Source organism: Marmota marmota, unplaced genomic scaffold (genome assembly GCF_001458135.2).
Source record: "Marmota marmota marmota unplaced genomic scaffold, marMar, whole genome shotgun sequence".
NCBI classification, from domain to species: domain Eukaryota; kingdom Metazoa; phylum Chordata; class Mammalia; order Rodentia; family Sciuridae; genus Marmota; species Marmota marmota.
In genome coordinates this window covers 1,453,248-1,472,270 of record NW_025999898.1, presented here as the reverse complement: position 1 = coordinate 1,472,270, position 19,023 = coordinate 1,453,248, and the positions used below count along the sequence as shown (strand labels likewise).

Below are 19,023 nucleotides of genomic sequence, written 5' to 3'. Positions count from 1 at the left end.
ATATACTCTGGGTAATTTTTTCTTAACATTTATTTATTTATTTTTATGTGGTGCTGAGATGGAACCCAACACCTTACATGTGCTAGGTAAGCTCTTTACTGCTGAGCCACAACCCCAGCCCCATTCTGGGTAATCTTGATCTGATCCACTCTCTTCAGGAAAATGCAGCCTGACTACTGTGGAGCTGAGACTGGGATTCATGATACCCTGTTTGTATTCAGATCACTGTACCACCATAGAGCAAGCTGGCCATTAGAAACAGACCACTGTTGACTACCACTTCCAAGTCAAAGAACTCAGCAGGAAAGCAAGGATGATGAAACATTAAGGGATATCCAGAAGAATCTGTCAGGAGCCAGATCTGGCTATCCTCATCATCTCAAAAATTGTAAGCAGAAAATGTGGGCTGACTACCATAGTCAGAGAACTGAAGGCTTGGATGCTGGCCTCAGCAAAACCTCCAGTTTGCTAGTGGTTTTGAGAATCTCCCTTCCCCTTTTCTGGCCATACTCTTCTCACTATAAAATGAGGCACTGGACTACATGGTCTTCTAAATACTGTTTCTAGCTCTTAGACTGCCACTCTGGATCATCTCACTTACTTTCTCCAAAGCAGACGGCTCCTCCACACGTCTAGGACTCACCAATGTAGCACCAAGGGACCACCCTGATTTTAGCTTCCAAAATACAAGAAGGATCAAAAAGCTGCAGTCTTCTCAGATCAAGAAGCCTTCCACTGAGTCTTCACAGAGCAGGCTCATGAGCATCTCTCAATAAGACAGCAGCTCAGTGATTTGAACAGGGAGAGGAAGCCGACTCACCGCCACTTTTTCACTCAGTTACATCATTTAACATGAAGTCCCAGAAGAACGGTTGGCTGCTGACAGTACCAGTGCCTTGTTGGCCTCAGTTCCAAAACCTTTTCTCTGACCAAGAAACCTTCTCCTTCTACATATACATCTGCTCTCTTAGAATTCTAAGGCTATAGCCTTCTTTTCTAATCATTCCAGCTCAAAAACCCTGAGTACTTGACCGATGTATGTTCCTTTTTGTTTTGTGTGTTTGAGGTGCTGGGGATGGAAACCAGGGCCTCATGCATGGGTGGCAAGCCCTCTAGCACTGAGCTATATCCCTAGCCTGTGTTTCCTTGTTCAAAAATTTTATCTTTTAAAATTAAGAACTGTAAACAGATGAAGTACAGTCAGGTTCACCAATTTTAACAACAGCCTCCTAACATGATGCAGTAGGAAATACACAGCATCAACAAGGAAGCATTTTTGCCTTAAAACACAAACTATAGGGCTAGGGTTACGGCTCAGTGGTAGAGCACTTGCCTAGCAAGTATGAGGCACTGGGTTCGATCCCTAACACCACATTAAAAACAAAACAAAACAACAACAACAAAAAAAAAAAAACTAAATAAACCAAACAAAGGTATTGTGTCCATCTACATTAAAAACAAAAACAAAACACAAACGAAGCCACAAAAATGAATTATTGTACCCATTTATGGAAAATAAGGATGCATGTATTAAACAATTCTGGAGAATATATTCAGCCAAATCCAGAAATGTGGAACTTCCTACAGGCTAAGTAGCCCAAGCTCTTCAAAAGTTAAATAATATAGGTGGGGAGCAGAGTTAACAAATTGAGATATGAGATATACCAGACCACTTGCAGTGTGTGGCCCTCACTGGAACCAGATTCAAACAAACCAACTATTAAATTATACTTGTAAAATGACTGACAATAAAATCAACCTAGTTGACAATAAAGAAAAGACATTTATTTGGGGCTAATGAGGATTACAATCTAAGAAAACAGATTTAAGCAGTCCTGAAAATATGCTCAAAGGTTTTACAAAATAGCAGCTATATTTATAGCTTTAAACTACAAGGGAATTGGAAATTACATTATTAGTCAGGAATTATGATTGATGCTGGCAATAAGTCAAGCTATTTAATTAGAAGGGGATTATGTGTAATCTTAACCTCTGGGTAGTCTGGGGAAAGGAGTTCACTGTATGTTTCAAAGGTAAACTCAATTTGGAGGTGGGTGTATTTGCCGCTGCAGAAGTATTTGAGATCTGATGAATAATGACCTCCTGATTCCATTTTCAGTGTCTCAAACAAATGCTATTCCATTTGTTCAATTTTTTTTTCCTTGACAGAATGATTGCTAATTTTGTTGGGTATGACTATAATATTATGTAACTTTTCAAAAAAAATTCTCAATTCCTAGAGATACATTCTGAAGTATTTATGAAACACTGATGTTTGGTATTTACTTTAAAATATTTTAGGGAGAGGGACTTGGGTTGTAACTCAGTGATAGAGCACTCACCTAGCACAGGTGAGGAACGGGATTCAATCCTCAGAACCACATACAAACAAATAAATAAAATAAAGTTTAAAAAATATTTTAGGGGGAAAATGAAAGTGGGAAAAAAAAGATGAAAGAAAAACAAAGAAGTTGGTTGTTGGAGCTAGATGATGAATAGGGACTTAAATTAGTCTATTTTTGTATTTATATTTTTTCCATAACAAAATAAATGTTTTTTAAAGGATCAGGCTGCAGAAAAGTGTGTTTATGAACTTACTTGTGTAAAAACAAAGTTTATAAATGGGTGTGTGTGTATATATAAACACACAAGTATACTTGAGGATGACTAGAAGGCACACCCTAAACTATCAACAGTTATTTTTGGTATTATGAAGACTAAAAAACTTTGCATTTTTATATTCCTAGTCTTTTTTTTTTTTAAGTTGTAGATGGATACAATACCTTTATTTTATTTACTTTTTATGTGGTGCTGAAAATCTAACCCAGTGCCTCCCAGGTACTAGGCTAGCACTCCACCACTGAGCCATAACCCTAGCCCTTGCTATTCTGTTTGAAAGTATTATAATCAACAAGAATTACTCTTTTTTTCTTTTTTGGTACTGGGGATTGAACCCAGGGCACTCAACCACTGAGCCTCATCCCCAGCCCTATCTTGTATTTTATTTAGAGACAGGGTCTCACTGAGTTGCTTAGCACCTTGCCATTGCTGAGGCTGGCTTTGAACTCTCGATCATTCTGCCTCAGACTCCCTAGCTGCTGGGATTATAGGCGTATACCACCACACCCAGCACATCAGTATTACTTTTATAATTTTTTTTTAAAAGGAGGGGGGATAGGGATATAACTCAGTGGTAAAGCATGCATGGCAAGTGACCCTAGGGACACTTTACCACTGAGCTAAATCCCCAGTCCATTTATTTTGACATTTTAACATTTTGAGACAGGGTCTTGCTAAGTTAATGAGGCTAGCCGTGAACTTGTGATCCTCCTGCCTCAACCTCCCAAGGAGCTGTGTTATAGCTATATGCCATCTAAACCACTTTCTAGATTTTTGTTTTGGTACTGGGAATTGAACCCAGGGTCGCTTAACTACTGAGCTGGGTGGTTATGTTTTATTTTGAGACAGTCTTGCTAAGTCCTTTGGGCCTTGCTAAGTTGCTGAAGCTATTCCTGGCCCTTTTTATTTTGAGACAAGGTCTCATTAAGTTGCTTAGGGTCTCACTAAGCCACTGAGGTTGGTCTCAAAATTGTGATTCTCCTGCCTCAACCTTCTGAGTTGCTGGGATTACAGATGTGTGCCACTGCACTCAGTTATAATAACTTTTAAAAAAGAAAAATGTATGCCTGGCACGGTGGCACATGCCTGTAATCCCAACGGCTCTGGAGGATGAGACAGGAGGATCGCGAGTTCAAAGTCAGTCTCAGCAAAAAGCGAGGCACTAAACAACTCAGTGTTTCATTCTAATTCTGTCTCTAAATAAAATACAAAAAACAGGCCTGGGGATGTGGCTCAGTGGCCAAGTGCTCCTGAGTTCAACCCCCGGAAGAACACCTCAAAGAAAAAAAAAAGAAAAAAGATAGACTGTATGTATAATACTGCATTTGTTACAAGAATAAATATAAATATTAGCAAATATCTTTTAAAATGTGGAAGAATATACCAAGCTAGTGATGTGACTATACATTGATAGGGGCTTGGTAGAAATGACTTACATTTTCTAAATCCTCCAAGTTTATAAAACTGACATTTTTACCTATAGTAATTTTGAAATCAGACAAGAGTTAACAGTAAATGAAATAATTTTTCCCCTCAATGTTCCAGTTTTCCCACCCCAAAAAGCTTTGAGTTCAAGTCCTAACTTTACTACTGACTGGCCATTGGCCTGGGTAAATTATTGATAACTTGAATTTCTTTTTTCCCTTGAGAAGTTAGGGCATCATACCACCTACTGCACTACTGAGGCGCACATCAAGATAACAGAGTGACCTGGAGGGCATACCAAAGTGGGGAGAGGCTGTTGCTATTGGAGATACATAGGCATACCATTTACCCTGGTTCCCCCTCCAAATACTCTCTGGACCCAAGGTTCTGCCTAGTCTATACACCTACACAGAGGCATAAGGGAAAATCCTGGGTCAAAATAGGTGTTGGGGTGGGACCGATCAGGAGACACTCACTGGTAAGCTCAGAGTTTGCAGGGTGTGGCAGCTTTGCAGCAGGCCAGGTATTGGAATAGGCTTGTATGTCCCAACTCCAGACAGATCACATCACTCTCATTCTAATTCTTAGTAGACTGATACCATTGTTCCTTTCCCTAGGACCTAGAGCTTCATCCTAGCAGGCACTGAAATATTTAGTGAGTGGGTACAGGCATGCATGATTGGCTTTGGTCAACTGCCAGGTGAGCTGCTCACAACCCTCTTTGCAATATATCCTGAGCTCCAGAGGTACACACCCATCCTAGGAGCCTCCTCTCTTTACCTCCTCCCTAACTTTATCCACAGCAACCCCATACCAATGTGTCAAAGCAGAGATAAGTAGCTTCCCCTGGTGACTATCTAATGAGCATCTACAGAACAAAAGAATGTGGCCACAGCCTCATGGGCCCTGCAGAACTAGGAAAATGGTCCAGAGAATAGAGGACCCTGGTTGGCTTAGGAACGAGACAGAATAAAAAGGAAATAGATCCTGAGCATACCTAAGATTCCCTCTTGCTAAAACTCTCCTGGCCCTATAGGGCCTATAGACTTTGACCTGACCACATCACAACTTTATTGTAACTATTTTTGTGTTCCTGTACTTTTTTTGGAGGGGTGGGAAACAGGATTCTGTTTCTCAGGATGGTCTGAGGATGGTTTCTCAAGTGATCTTCCTGCCTCAGTTTTCCAAGGATCTGAGACTACAGGCATGTGCCATCATACCTGGCCCTTCTTCACTCTAGATTTGAACCACTTTCTAGATTTTTGTTTTGGTACTGGGAATTGAATCCAGGGTCACTTAACCACTGAGCTATGTGGTTATATTTTATTTTGAGTTAGTCTTGCTAAGTCCTTTGGGCCTTGCTAAGTTGCTGAAGCTAGTCTTGAATTTGCAATCCTCTTGCCTCAGCCCCCTGAGTTGCTGGGATTACAGGCATGTGCCCCTACACCTGGCTGTACTTATTAGTTTTTTTAAATCATATTAACATCTATCATTACTTCTGATCCTCATCCCATTTTATAGATAAGGACATCAGGCCAGGGCGGCTGGAAGACTTGCCTAAGGGTGGGTCACCATACAGTGCCAAATTCAGACTTCCTAACACAACATGAGCACTCTTTTTACTCATATTATTCAAATAGCATGCAGCTTTACAAAGCTAAATACCCAGTCTTTGTTTTCCCTCAAATTCATTTTACAATGCTGTAAATTCTGTGCTTTGAAATAGAGAGCAAATTCATCACTCATTCATTTATGCAATCAACAGTTCTCTACTGACAACATTATTTCAGGTCTGATGCTACCAACTGTGAAGGAGTCACAAAGAAGCGCAAGAACAAGTTGAGTCTGGCATTGGAGCTAGAAAAGACATATGGAGCCAAGTACAGTGACTCAAACCTGTAATCCCAGTGGCTCAGGAGGCTGAGGCAGGAGGATCACAAGTTCAAGCCAGTCTCAGCAATTCAGCCAGGCTCTAAGCAACTTAAGCGGAAGCCTATCTCAAAATAAAAAGGGCTGGGGATGTAGTTCAGTTGTAAAGCGCCCCTGGTTCGAATCCCAATATAAAGAAGAAGAAGAAGAAGATATAAGAATTCTAACAAGGGGCTCCATTAAACTCACCTTCCTTTCCCCACCACCATTTTTCCTAAAGAGGCCCCTCCCTCCATAGGGAATCTGGCTCCCAGACTCTCAGTGATTTAAATAGGATATGGATCAAGCCTAAGAATCTATTACTTTTTAAATGTATCCCTCCCTCCACCCTAGATAATTCTCTGAAGAACAGTTTTCGGAAATCCAGCTCTAGAAGAAATGGACTCTACCAAAAGCAGAGCATACCAGCACAGCACAATGTTTGAAAGGGACAATAACCTCAGGTCCCAACCTTCAGAATATACAACACCTGCTACAATCCACAGGGACTGCAGAAAGGTCAGGAAAACTTGGGGTGGAGGACAAGTCTACTAAGATTTCAGACCAGTCAGCATTTGATCCATCCAGGACACAGCTGTTCGTTTAAGAAACAAGATCACACTTAGTTTTGTAAAACATTCCTCAATTTGAGACATCCTGAGAGGTAAATGTGGTGTTGGACTGAAAGCCGATTTACAATACTTAATGATCCCTTAGGAGTGCAGAGCCTGTATTTGACTGACCCAGCATCTTCACTCCTATTACCTTTCCAGAGCTGGCCTTTGGTCCACTTGCCCTGGTCTACCTCACGGGAACTGAACAAGTGAGAGAATGCAAGAGTTGAACATCCCTGCAGGAACCAAGGAACTTGACCTCATGAGGAAATCTCTTTGTAACATTCTTGTGTTCAATTTTCTGGTAGAGAACTGTAAGAATTCATTCTCTGCCTTTTCTGCCCTCTTTTAACTCTTAAGAATTCCTAGACCAAGGTGTACAGAGGCACCTAGAAATGCTATTCTTAGTTATGAAGATTACAAATTTGGGTGATAAATAGTTGGCATGACTCTGGCAGGTTTCATTCCTGTAAGTATATGCTTCTTCATAGGGAAGCTTTTTGCCAGGAATCCTGAACCTGTCTGTGCTGCTTATTAGGTTGCTGTTAGACCATATGTAGAGATGAGATGTGCATTCCAAGAATGTCTACATCATACTCACAGAAGGTTAGAGTGAAGAATTGAGTAATTGGAACTTAGAACACACAGAAAACAGCTCTAAAATTTGAGAATCTAAATGGCGTTTAGACCACTAAGCTAGCCCTCTATGACTTGGCCTTCAAGTACAGGACCAAGGACATGAATGGCCTTTCAGGTCCAGAAGAATTGGCTTCTTTCCTTGGAGATGCACTGGTCCTATTCTCTGGAACCCTGTAAAAAGCTAAAATAGGATTATGACCACTACTGACACAAACTTTTAAGGGTCATCCAAGAGGCTGCCTTTTGTCATTCCAATGTCTTAAATGCTCCTTGACTTTAATGGACTTATCTTTATTAAAAACTAGCATGGCACAGAGGATTCAGATGGCTTGGAGTTCAAACCTCAGATCTTCCACATATTCTGACTTCAGACAATTTATTTTCTCTCTGAGCCTTTGGTCTCATTTATTTGTGAAAATAGGGCCATTACCTTCCTCACAAGACAGTTGTGCAAATTAAAGACAAAACAAGAGGCCAATTTCCAGACATGCAGTGAAGTGCTTAAAAAATGTTAATCCCCCTCCCTAACGAGATCTCCCTCTCTCAGTTCAGTGAACAATACTGCTTCTTTATATTCCCCCACAGACCTAAGCAATCAGCTGGGACTTGGTTATTTTGCTGAATGAATGAGTTACAACTTCCCTTTCTGAATGAGCATTATTCCTTGAAGGCAGATTAGGTGAGATATCAGAACTGTATAAATTTGTGCTGAGAGGAAATCTAGAATAGGACATAATTAGTTTGATCCAGAGAAGCCAGACTTTCCACTAAAATGTTAAAATCAGGGGCACTTGTTATATTTCTTGTCATTACCAATAACATCAGCTAACCTACTCAGCTAGGCTCTTTAGTGAATTATGTCATTTCATCTTTACAGCCTGCCTTGAGGCAAACATTACTGTAACATTGTTGGCATCCCCTGTATGTTAAATTAAGGCTCAGACTAGTTAGGTCACTTGCCCAATGACAACGGAGCCAGTCACAGACAAAGCTTCCCAACCCCAAGCCAATGTGCTTGATAGATGGGACCTTAGGGATCTGTTATTGTGTTTCCTCATGCCTTGTCCCAGCTTCCAAGTGCTTTAGTCAGCACAGGGTCAGGCAGTTCAGGAGCACCTCATCAATGTATACTGTACTATCAGATCTAACACCTAAGAAAGAACACTTAGGAATGTACAACTCAATACAAATCAATCTAGCCAACCAAAGTTATGGAAAATCAGTATTCTACAAGAAAAACATTCTTCAGTGGGGTTTTCTTTCCCCCAGACTAGAAATGTACATGTAACTACATCAATACTTTTTCTTTTCTTTTCCTTTTTTTTAAGTATTAGTCCAAACTCATAAACAAATGGGGCGGGGGGAGTCAGAAATTTGCAGTGAGAAAACAGTTCAGGTATTATTCCAAAATTAGGACCCACTGTATATTAAAGGATAACACTACTTACACAGAGGATTAATTATGCAGTTAACTGTTTATTGTACACTCTAGAAAGCAAGTCCTAGGGCCAACAGCACAGTACCCCTGGGAGGAGCCATTTGGTAAAATGTATGTGAATGAATGGTAGAAATTTGCCAATTTCAACTCAAAACAATATACCTGGGAGAAATACTGTACTAAGAAAAGACAGATCCCAATTGAGAACTGGATTTTAGTAAATACAGTGAAAGGAGCAATATGGAGGTAGAAGACTTGGCCTGAGACCCAGTTTTGCCATTTGCCAAGCCAGTGTCCTTCATGTGCCAATAGTGGTAACTGTGCCTGCCCTTCTTTTTTTCCCCTTTTTGGTACCCTTTCCTAGCCCCCTTGCCCCTCCCCATTCCTCCCTCACCTTTGCCCAATCCAAAGTTCCTCTACCCATCCCTTGCCCCCTCCATCATGGATTAGCAACCACTTATCAGAGAAAACATTTGGACTTCGTTTTTTGGGGGGATTGGCTTACTTTGCTTAGCATGATATTCTCCAACTCCATCCACTTACCAGAAAATTTTATTCTCTTTTAATGCTGAGTAATATTCCATTGTGAATATATATCAGTTTCTTTATCCATTCATCTATAGAAGAGCATCTAGGTTGGTTACACAGTTTAGCAATTGTGAATTGTGCTGCTATAAACATTGATGTGGCTGCATCATTATATTATGCTATTTTTAAGTCCTTTGGGTATAAACTGAGGAGTGGGATAGCTGAGTCAAATGGTGGTTCCATCCCAAGTTATTTAAGGAATCTCCATATTACTTTCCAGATTGGTTGCACCAATTTGCAGTCCCACCACCAATGTGTGAGTGTGCCTTTTCCCCCACATCCTCATCAACACTTATTGTTGCTTGTATTCTTTTTTTTTTTTAAAGAGAGAGAGAAGAGAGAAAGAGAGAGAGAATTTTTTAATATTTATTTTTCAGTTTTTGGCGGACACAACATCTTTATTTTATTTTTATGTGGTGCTGAGGATCGAACCCAACGCCCCGCGCATGCTAGGCGAGCGCATTACCGCTTGAGCCACATCCCCAGCCCTGTTGCTTGTATTCTTGATAACTGTCATTCTAACTAGAGTGAGATGAAATCTTAGAGTAGTTTTGATTTCCTCAGGCCATTTTTAGATTTTTTTAGTTTGAGACAGGGTTTTGCTAATTTGCTTAGGGCCTTGCTAAATTGCCTCCCAAACTGCTGGGATTACAGGCATGAGCCACCATGCCTGGCCTGCCTTTCTTTTGTTATAAGAAAAGTTTATGGGGATGGGGATGTGGCTCAAGTGGTAGCGTGCTCACCTAGCATGCGTGAGGCACTGGGTTCGATTCTCAGTACCACATGGAAGTGAAATAAAGATATTGTGTCCACCTAAAACTAAAAAATAAATATTTTTTTAAAAAAGAAAAGTTTATGAATAAGAGTTTTGTTTTGTTTTCATTAAGTCATTGAAACCTCATTCATTTTATAAAATCTCACAAATATTTATAAAATATCATTAATTCAATTTTTTTAGTTGTAGATGGACATAATACCTTTATTTAATTTATTTATTTTTATTTGGTGCTGAGGATCAAACCTCACACATGCAAGACAAGTGCTCTACCACTGAACTATAACTCTAGCCCTCATTAATTCAAATTTTAACCAAGATTGAGCTAATAACCTCTAAAATACTCTGAAGGCCGAATATTAAAAAAAAAAATTAAGCTAATAAGGTTTAACTAATTAGGGAAAAAACTTTCTGAGAGTTTAATAACACCCAGTAAATATTGACAAAACAATGATTTCACTTTTCTTTTCAACACGAGGTCCTAAAGAGGACTGACTGTGGTTAAAAATAATACAAACAAAATGACACTACTCTGAATAATCTATAATATCAACTTTCACAAATCAGGCTGTCTTCCATTAATGGCCACTGCCATTAACTGTGTTTATTGCCAGTGCAGTTTGACAAACATTTAGAGAATGCCAGCTACTAGGATCAATGATAAAAACAAAGCAGACAAGGTTCTGCTTCTTGACTTCAAGGAGTCTAGAGTCAAGTCAGAATTTAATTGTAAAAAGCTTCTTATTCTGTAATGTGCCTTGGCAAAGATGATAGTGCTACGAAAAGAAACGTTTCTGGGCTTTGGCCAGGATCCAATCTCATATCCAGAAAAGTCCATCTTTAAAAACACCACTATTGCTTACATCACAAGGTATTTCTGAAAAGTACCTATGATAATAGATACTGAACTGTTGGAAGTTAGAGACTACCATGGGGGCTGGGGATGTGGCTCAAGCGGTAGCGTGCTCGCCTGGCATGCATGCGGCCCAGGTTCGATCCTCAGCACCACATACAAAAACAAAAGATGTTGTGTCCACCAAAAACTAAAAAATGAATGTTAAAAAAAAAATTCTCTCAAAAAAAAAACAAAGAGACTACCATGGGAATTAACCTGATGACTAGGCCCAGAGTAGAATGGCCAACTAGTCATTACGGCCATTTCCACAGGACACAGAGATTTGGTCAATAACTAGAAGTGCTGCTTCAGATCTCTCTGTGTCCTTAGGCCACATGGGGGACCACTCAAATACTGTGTTCCCATTGACCTATGAAATGAAGAGACAGACCCACTTCTGTAAAGTTGAAAAATAAAGACGTGGGGTTATAATAACTGGACAACAATTAAGGTCACCACTGAGAATCCACTTGGTCCTAATTTATAATCCACATTTCTAGCAATGATTTCATCCATATGACACCAAAGGTAAATCTAACAAAAGAAAAAACAAACAAATTGGTTTTTATGAAAACTTAAAAATTCTATGCACCAAGACAGAGTAAAATGGCAACACACAAAATGGGAGAAAAATTTGTGGATCATATATCTGATAAAGGACTAACTTCCAGAACATACTAACTTCCAGAACTAAATCCTAAAACTCAACAACAAAAACAATCCAATTAAAAAATGGACAAAGGATATGAATAGACATTTTTCCAAAGAAGATATATAAACAGCCAATAAGCACATGAACAAGTACTCATTATCATGAATCATTAGGGAAATGAAAATCAAAACTACAAGACACCACCTTATCACATTAGGATAGCTACTATAAAATAAACAAAAGAAAGCAAGTATTGGCAAGAATGTGGAGAAAGAGAACACTTACACACTGGCTGCTGGTGGGAATGTAAGATGGTGCACCTGCTGCAGAAAATAATATGGAAATTCCTCAAAAAATTAAAAACAGGACAGGCATGGTGATGAATGACTTTAATCCCAGCTATTTGTGAGGCTGAGGCCGGAGGATCATAACTTCAAGCCCTGCCTTGGCAAATAAGTGAGATCCTGTCTCAAAATAAAAAATAAAGAACTGGTGATGTAGTTCAATGGTAAAATGCCCCTGGGTTCAATCTCCAGTATTACCAAAAATTAAAAATAAAAAAAAAAATTACCATATGATAATTCCATTTCTGGGTATGTATCTGAAAAAAGAACTGAAAACAGGGTCTCAAATATCTATTTGTTTATAGCAGCAATATTCACAATAGCTACAACATGGAAACATTACCAGATAAATAAATAACCAAAATGTGGTATGTACATATAATGGAACACAACCAGCCTTTAAAAGGAAGAAAATTCTGACATATACTACAATATGGATGAATCTTGATTGAGGACAGTATGTTGAATGAAACAAGTCAATCACAATAGACAAATACTACATAATTCCACTTATAGGAGGTATTTGAGGGTTGTCAGAATCAGACACATTCAGGCGCAGTGGCACAAGCCTGTAATCCTAGTGTCTCGGGAGGCTGAGGTAGGAGGATCAGATTACAAGTTCAAAGCCAGTCTCAGCAATTTAGCAAGGCCTTAATATGGTTGCCAATAGGCAAGGGGAGGAGGGAAAAGAGAGTTATTGTTTAGTGGGTAGTGAGTTTTGGGTTGGCAAAATGAAAAGTCTGGAGACACATAATGGTAATGTTTCCATAACAATATGAAAGTACTCAAAACCACTAACCTGAAAAAATCATTAAGATGGTAATTTTTTTCTTCTTTTGGTGCTAGAATTTGAACACAGGGACACTTTCTTTACTATTGAGCTACATTCCCAGGCCTTTTTCTTTTTTGTTTTGAGACACGGTCTTGCTAAATTGCTGAGGCTGGACTTGAACTTGTGATCCTCCTGCCTCAGCCTCCGAGTTGCTGGGATGACAGGCATGGGCCACTATAGCCATCTTAAAATGATAAAAGAACTGGAGATGTAGCTCAGCAGTAAAGCTCCTCAGTACTGGTGTGGGGGGGATAGTTAACAGTGAATACCTCTAGGCCAGTTACTCTGGAGAACACGGCAGGAGGATCACTTGAAACCCAGCAGTTTGAGACCAACATGGGCAACACAGTAAGACTCCATTCTTTGGGGAAAAAAAAATTACTATGTACAATGAATAGAATAAGGGATGTTTGAGGTGGGGAAAGGGAGGTTTTTAGTATTTTCCAAAATATCTAAAATAAGAATATATTATTTTCACAATTTAAATTACTGAAGTGTCTCTTTTAAAGTACATCTCCAGGATGATCTGATTATAGCCAAATACTGTGGGGTCAAGAGAAGCCCAGTTGCACTAAAACTTTTGTATTTATGAGCAGCTGTCCATGACAAACCACCAGACTCCTCTACTCCCTACTGATAATGAGGCAAACACCAGAGTAGCTCCCAAATGGAAGGATCCCCAAGTGGTTTTATTACATCCTGGATGATGCTGTAGTTTCTGGACACAAGTAGTATCCCTTTCATTTGACTACAGTCACCCAACTCTGCATGATCAGCAGTGGTTGGGGTTGTGCAAAGCTCCACATGATCAGCAGTCTCAGACAGACAACTTACTCTGTACTTCAGCATGTCCAAATCCAACCACATTCAGCTCAGGGAGCTACTAGTATTGCATCAGATTCTGCCATTCAGCTCACTCTGAGTTAGTTACTTCAAGCGGCTTCAAGGGATTTGCAAACTCTATTTATAATACAAATTGTATATAATGACAAATAATCCAATTAAGAAATGGGCAAAGGATTTAAATAGACTTCTTCAAATAAAATATACAGATGCCAATAAACACATGAAAATATTTAACATCATCAGTCATTAGGGAAATGTAAATTAAAACACTTCATACCCACTAGGATGGATATATTTTTTTTAATGGGCAATAACAAGTGTTGAGGATGTAGAGAAATTGGAATTCTCATATATTATTAGTAGGAACATAAAACAGGACATCCACTATAAAAAATAGCTTGGCAGTTTCTCAAAAAGTCAAACACAGTGTTATTGCCATATGACCCATCAATTTTCACTTCTAGGTATTTATCTAAGAGAACTGAAAATACGTTCAAACAAAAACCTGCACACAAATGTTCATAGCAGCATTATTCATAATTACCAAAAGATAGAAAAATCTGTGTCAATAAACTAATGAACAAACTTATGGATAAACAAATTGTGTTATACCCCTAGTGGAATATTACTGAGTAATAAAAAGGAATGATATACTATTACATGCTATCACATTGATGAACCTTGAAAATATGCTTATGAGAATGCCAGACACAAAAGGCCACATACTGTATGATTCTAGTTCTATTAAATGTTCAGAATAGGCAATTCAGAGACAAAAAGGAGATTAGTGGTTGCCAGGAGATGGGAAGAGGGGAGGAATAGAGTGTCTGCTTACATATAGCGGTGATGACTGTACAACTTTGTGAATATACTAAAAACCACTAAATTACACACTTTAAAGTGGTGAATTTTCTGGTATGTGCATTACATATAAAAAAAAGTTTGAAAGACATTCTACAAAATATTAGACCAGTCTTATTTAAAAATTTACAGTCTTGAAGGACAGACTGAGGAATTGCCCCAGACTGGAGACTTGATAACTCAATGTTATCCAAGAGCTCAGATTGGATCCTGGGACAGAAAAAGAATTGGACAAATGACAAAATTTTAATAAAATGTATAGATTAGAGCCAGGCACCTGCAACTTGGGAGACTGAGGCAGAGGATTTCAAGATTGAGGCAAATTTAGTGAGAACTTATCTGAAAATAAAAAATAAAGCCATGGTGGTGCCCACCTGTAATCCAAGTGACTCAGGAGGCTGGGGCAGGAGGATTGTGAGTTCAAAGCCAGCCTAAGCAACTTGGGAGGCCCTAAGCAACTCAGTGAGACCCTGTCTCTAAATAAAATACTTAAAAAGGGCTGGAGATGTGGCTCAGTGCCCCTGGATTCAATCCCTCATACCAAAAATAAATAAATAATAAAAATAAATAGCTCAGCAGTAACAGTGGTAATGCACCCGCGTTTAATACCAGGTACCACCACCCCCCGAAAAAGTCTATAGTTAGTAGGTTTTAATCAATATTAAGTTTTTTGCTTAGATAATTTTAATATACTTATGTAAAGTGTTAATATTAGGAGAAGTGAGATGGAGGGTACGCAGTAAGTCTGTGAATTATTTTTGCAGTCTAAATCATTTTAAAATAAAAAATTTTAAAAAATGTACAAGATACAGGTCAAAAGCTGGCAGATTTTTTTTTTTTTTTTTTAATGTAAAGGGCCATATAGTAAATACTTTAGACTTTGTGGACCTTACAGTCATTGTGTTAACTACTGCACAGTTACAGAATTAAAGCAGCCAAACACAATATGCAAATAAATGAGTGTGGCTGAAAATGAACACTGAAATTTGTCTTTTTAGTTGTACTTGGACATTTATTTATTTACTTTTTATGTGGTGCTGAGGATAGAACCCAGTGCCTCACACGTGCTAGATAAACAATCTATCACTGAGCCACAACCCTAGCCCCTGAAATTTGATTTTCCTATCATGAAATATTATTGCTTTTTGATTTATTCCCCATTTAAAAATGTAAGAGCCATTCTTAGCTCACAGGGCAGGCAAAAAGAAGTGGTAGAGCTAGATTTTTGCCAATTTGTGCTTCAATTAAAAAAAAAAATTTAGCCTACTGCCTTGCCTTCAAAACCTAGTGACTTTCTCTGTAAATCTTGTGTTAACTGAAGTTTTTAAAAAATATTTTTTAGATTGATAATATTTAAACCAGCAAATATTTAATGCTTTATTAAAGTTTTTAATCAGAGAAGTGAGTGAAACTTTTACTGGCCATTTGGACACCTTCGTTCAAAGTGATGAAAAGTGTGTTATGTTGATAGGCTGTAGCAGTGGTTGTAAAGTAGCCAAAAGCCACATTCTTTATTTACTGGTCTGTGGCCTTTTACTGTGCTTTGTATCAGAGTTCTTAACAAACTTAATAAATCACCTAAATCTTAGTGTAAAAAAAAAAAATTCATATCAAATATACTTGGCAACACTAAATTAAACAAGTAAAACAAGTTATTAGCCTAGTTTATAAAGCACCCTTTTTTGTGATACTGGGGATTGAACCCAGGGGTGGTTTACCATTGAGCTACACCCCTAGCCCTTCTTATTTATTTATTTATTTATGTATTTATTTTTGGAGACAAGGTCTCACTAAGTTATGAGATTGGCCTCAAACTTTGAGATTCTCCTGCTTCAGCCTCCCAAGTAGCTGGGGATTATAGGTGTGCATTACCCTGTTGGAGCTTATATAGCCCATTCCTTTATCGCAGACTTCTCAATACCTTTAATGTGGTACTATACACTGAGAAGTTCTAAGAATAGTATGCAGCTTTTCCCAAACTTATTTTTACCATCAAACCCTTTTTTTCAGAGGCATCTCTTCAGACCAGTGGCCTTATTAAAGCACTGATTCACGTATTTCATTAATACCTGGAACTCCTGTATTGATAAGTTTTAAAAACCCCAACAAATTAAGAACAGGGGCTGGGGATGCGGCTCAAGCAGTAGCGCACTCGCCTGGCATGCGTGCGGCCCGGGTTCGATCCTCAGCGCCACATACAAAGAAAGATGTTGTGTCTGCCGAGAACTGAAAAATAAATATTAAAAAATTCAAAAAAAAAAAACAAACAAAAAAAAACAAATTAAGAACATTTTACCCAGCACCCTGATAACACCTGAGTAAGCATTTCACAACTTTTTTTTCCCCCTTGAGAAACACAAAGTAAAAAAACAGGCATAAAGTTTTGGCTAAACCAACCTTTTTTTGGAGGAGAGGGGTCTGCAGAATTGAGTGATAATTTTGAACTTCTGCTCCATAAGACAACATAATCTTAAATATTCTAACAGGTGTTGTAAAAGTGATCTACTTGGGAGTTTGGTAAAGCACAAAATAAGGAAATGTGATGTTTGATGAGAAAACTAAACACATGCTAAAGCATCATCTGTAGATTACACACAAATCAGGATGAACTGGCAAATTAATCCATCATAGAATGGGTTTTATTTGCTGTATGGAAAGCTAGCCTACAGAGTTAAAAAAACAATTCTCTCACATCTGCATACACACTGTTGGAGAAAGAAAGGATTAAAGAGGGATGTATGTCCCAGAAAGAAGGTTGGACTACAAATTCAAGAGGCCCTTCATTCTGTGATACAGAGTTCACTGGTTTCTTCTGGTCACAAAGTCTTCAGAGGCATTTCCAATTTGTTCTTAGAAAATAAGCTATTAACCAATGGATGACATTCTGTTTTGTTATTCATAAACAGTTCAAGCACCTCTATCAGATGTTGGGGCATTCCAAAGTCCTTGAAAAGGATGGTGCACAACCAGGAAGATATTTCATAGATCAGGTGCTAGATGTAGGCTAGGGGGAATGAAGGTGTCAAGAAAAGAAAGTTGGAAAAAGAAATCTCATATTTTCTCCGAGGGCAGAGTCAGCACCAGAAAGATTCAAAGTAAAATTACTTAGAAGCAGAGACTTTGGAGTTGGGAAAGACCTTCATCTAATACTTGCATTCCTCCTTCCACAAGGAAACAATCCATCCTATCGCTAGTCACCGCTGATGATTTTTCCATTAAGTTCTTCTAGTAAGCAAAAATCTTGTCCTCCTGTAGAATCCACCTATTAAGCCTAGCTCTACTTCTTTCCACCCCAAAGATGCAGTGGAAGCTCTCTTCTCCATAACTTTTTTTTTTCTTACCTTTAGTTTTAAAAATGTTATTTTCCTTTCAGTGTTCTTTTTTTCTAGCCTAACTATTACAGTTTTTTCAGTTCCTGAACTGGCCCAAACTGCCTCAAAGCGAAGAAAAGATATCTGGTATCCATAGCAGAAAGCACTTAAGATCATTGGGCTTCAAACATCAGAAAGATTCAAAGTAAAATTATTTGAGTATTCCAAGGCGAATACTCAAATCACGGTTTCCTAGGTCCTAAACGCAGATTCCACACTAGTCGTTTGATTTTAGCCCAGCACTTCAATGCCGGCAAACCAGGAGATTTCAAAGTAGATGGTGTGAAAAACATTTTGAGAAGCACTGCCCCGCTTTACAAGTGAGGAAACTAGGCTCAGCACAGAAAAAGGATCTGGCCTGGAAAGCACAATTTGCGGTCGGTGGCGAAGTCTCGAACCCAGGTCTTTTAACTCTCACCATAAATCTGTTCAACACATTCCGCGCCTCTCGGTCTCTCTATTCGAGGTAAACTCGTTAAATGCACCACCATATGAGAGAGGCGGTTCCGTCCAGGAGAAAGGAACGAAATCAGGGTAAGCCCTTGCCTGAAACGGAGCTCTGGGGAGCCCTTTCCTTTCTCAAGGCCTCGATTTCCCTAATCTATACTCATGGGACGAAAGACCACAACGCCATCCTGACTGTTCTTCTGGGGACCGAGGGCTCCGGGCAGGGCCAGGTTTGTCTCTGAGGCCCTGGGCTCAGGTGTCTCAGTACGTGAGCCCCGAAAATACCGAACCGGATTCCCGGTCCCCACCTCCCTTGTCTCCTCCCCAGCCCTTCACGTACCTGCCTCCGCGCAGCTAACGCCGCAGAGGCCGCCCCAGCCTACGGGTACGTCCCGGACGAGAGTCCCACTGCCTCATCAGTCTACAAGACTAGAACTCCGACCCCTCCTACGCGAATTCTCGTCACCTGACCCAGAGCCTCCCCTCTCAGAGGAACTTCCGGCTGCAACCGGAAAAGATACGTCCAGAGCTCTAAGGTTCCGCCTGCCGGCAGGTCGCGGAAAAACGCAAGGTAGGACAAGAAGTCTCTCCTTGAATAAAAGGTGATTCCGGAAGTACCAGATAAGCTTGGGATATCTTGTTGCAGCAGAATGTAAACATGATAATAATAAGAGCTACTAGCGTCAATTCAGGGCAATTTTAGGATCAAAATACACAGTGATATTAATAGAGTATAACTAATTGAATAAAATTGTAATCCGTAAGTTTT

At 39.2% G+C, this 19,023-nt stretch overlaps 1 protein-coding gene across 8 annotated transcripts in view; it reads right to left on the bottom strand.

Moving 5' to 3' along the window:
• LOC107158475 (E3 ubiquitin-protein ligase RNF185) overlaps positions 1-18,749 on the bottom strand; it is a 110,755-nt gene extending 92,006 nt beyond the window's left edge. For 3 of the 8 annotated variants that reach the window (XR_007345667.1, XM_048798251.1, XM_015504918.2), the window contains exon 1: positions 18,595-18,749. The gene's annotated coding sequence lies outside the window, so the exon portion shown is untranslated. Of the gene's footprint in view, positions 1-13,563; positions 13,690-16,505; positions 16,531-16,592; positions 16,663-18,594 lie in introns of those variants that run through there. The other 5 variants (XM_048798255.1, XM_048798253.1, XM_048798259.1 and 2 more) reach the window with 5 other exon arrangements.
• Between the last annotated feature and the right edge of the window lie 274 nt (positions 18,750-19,023).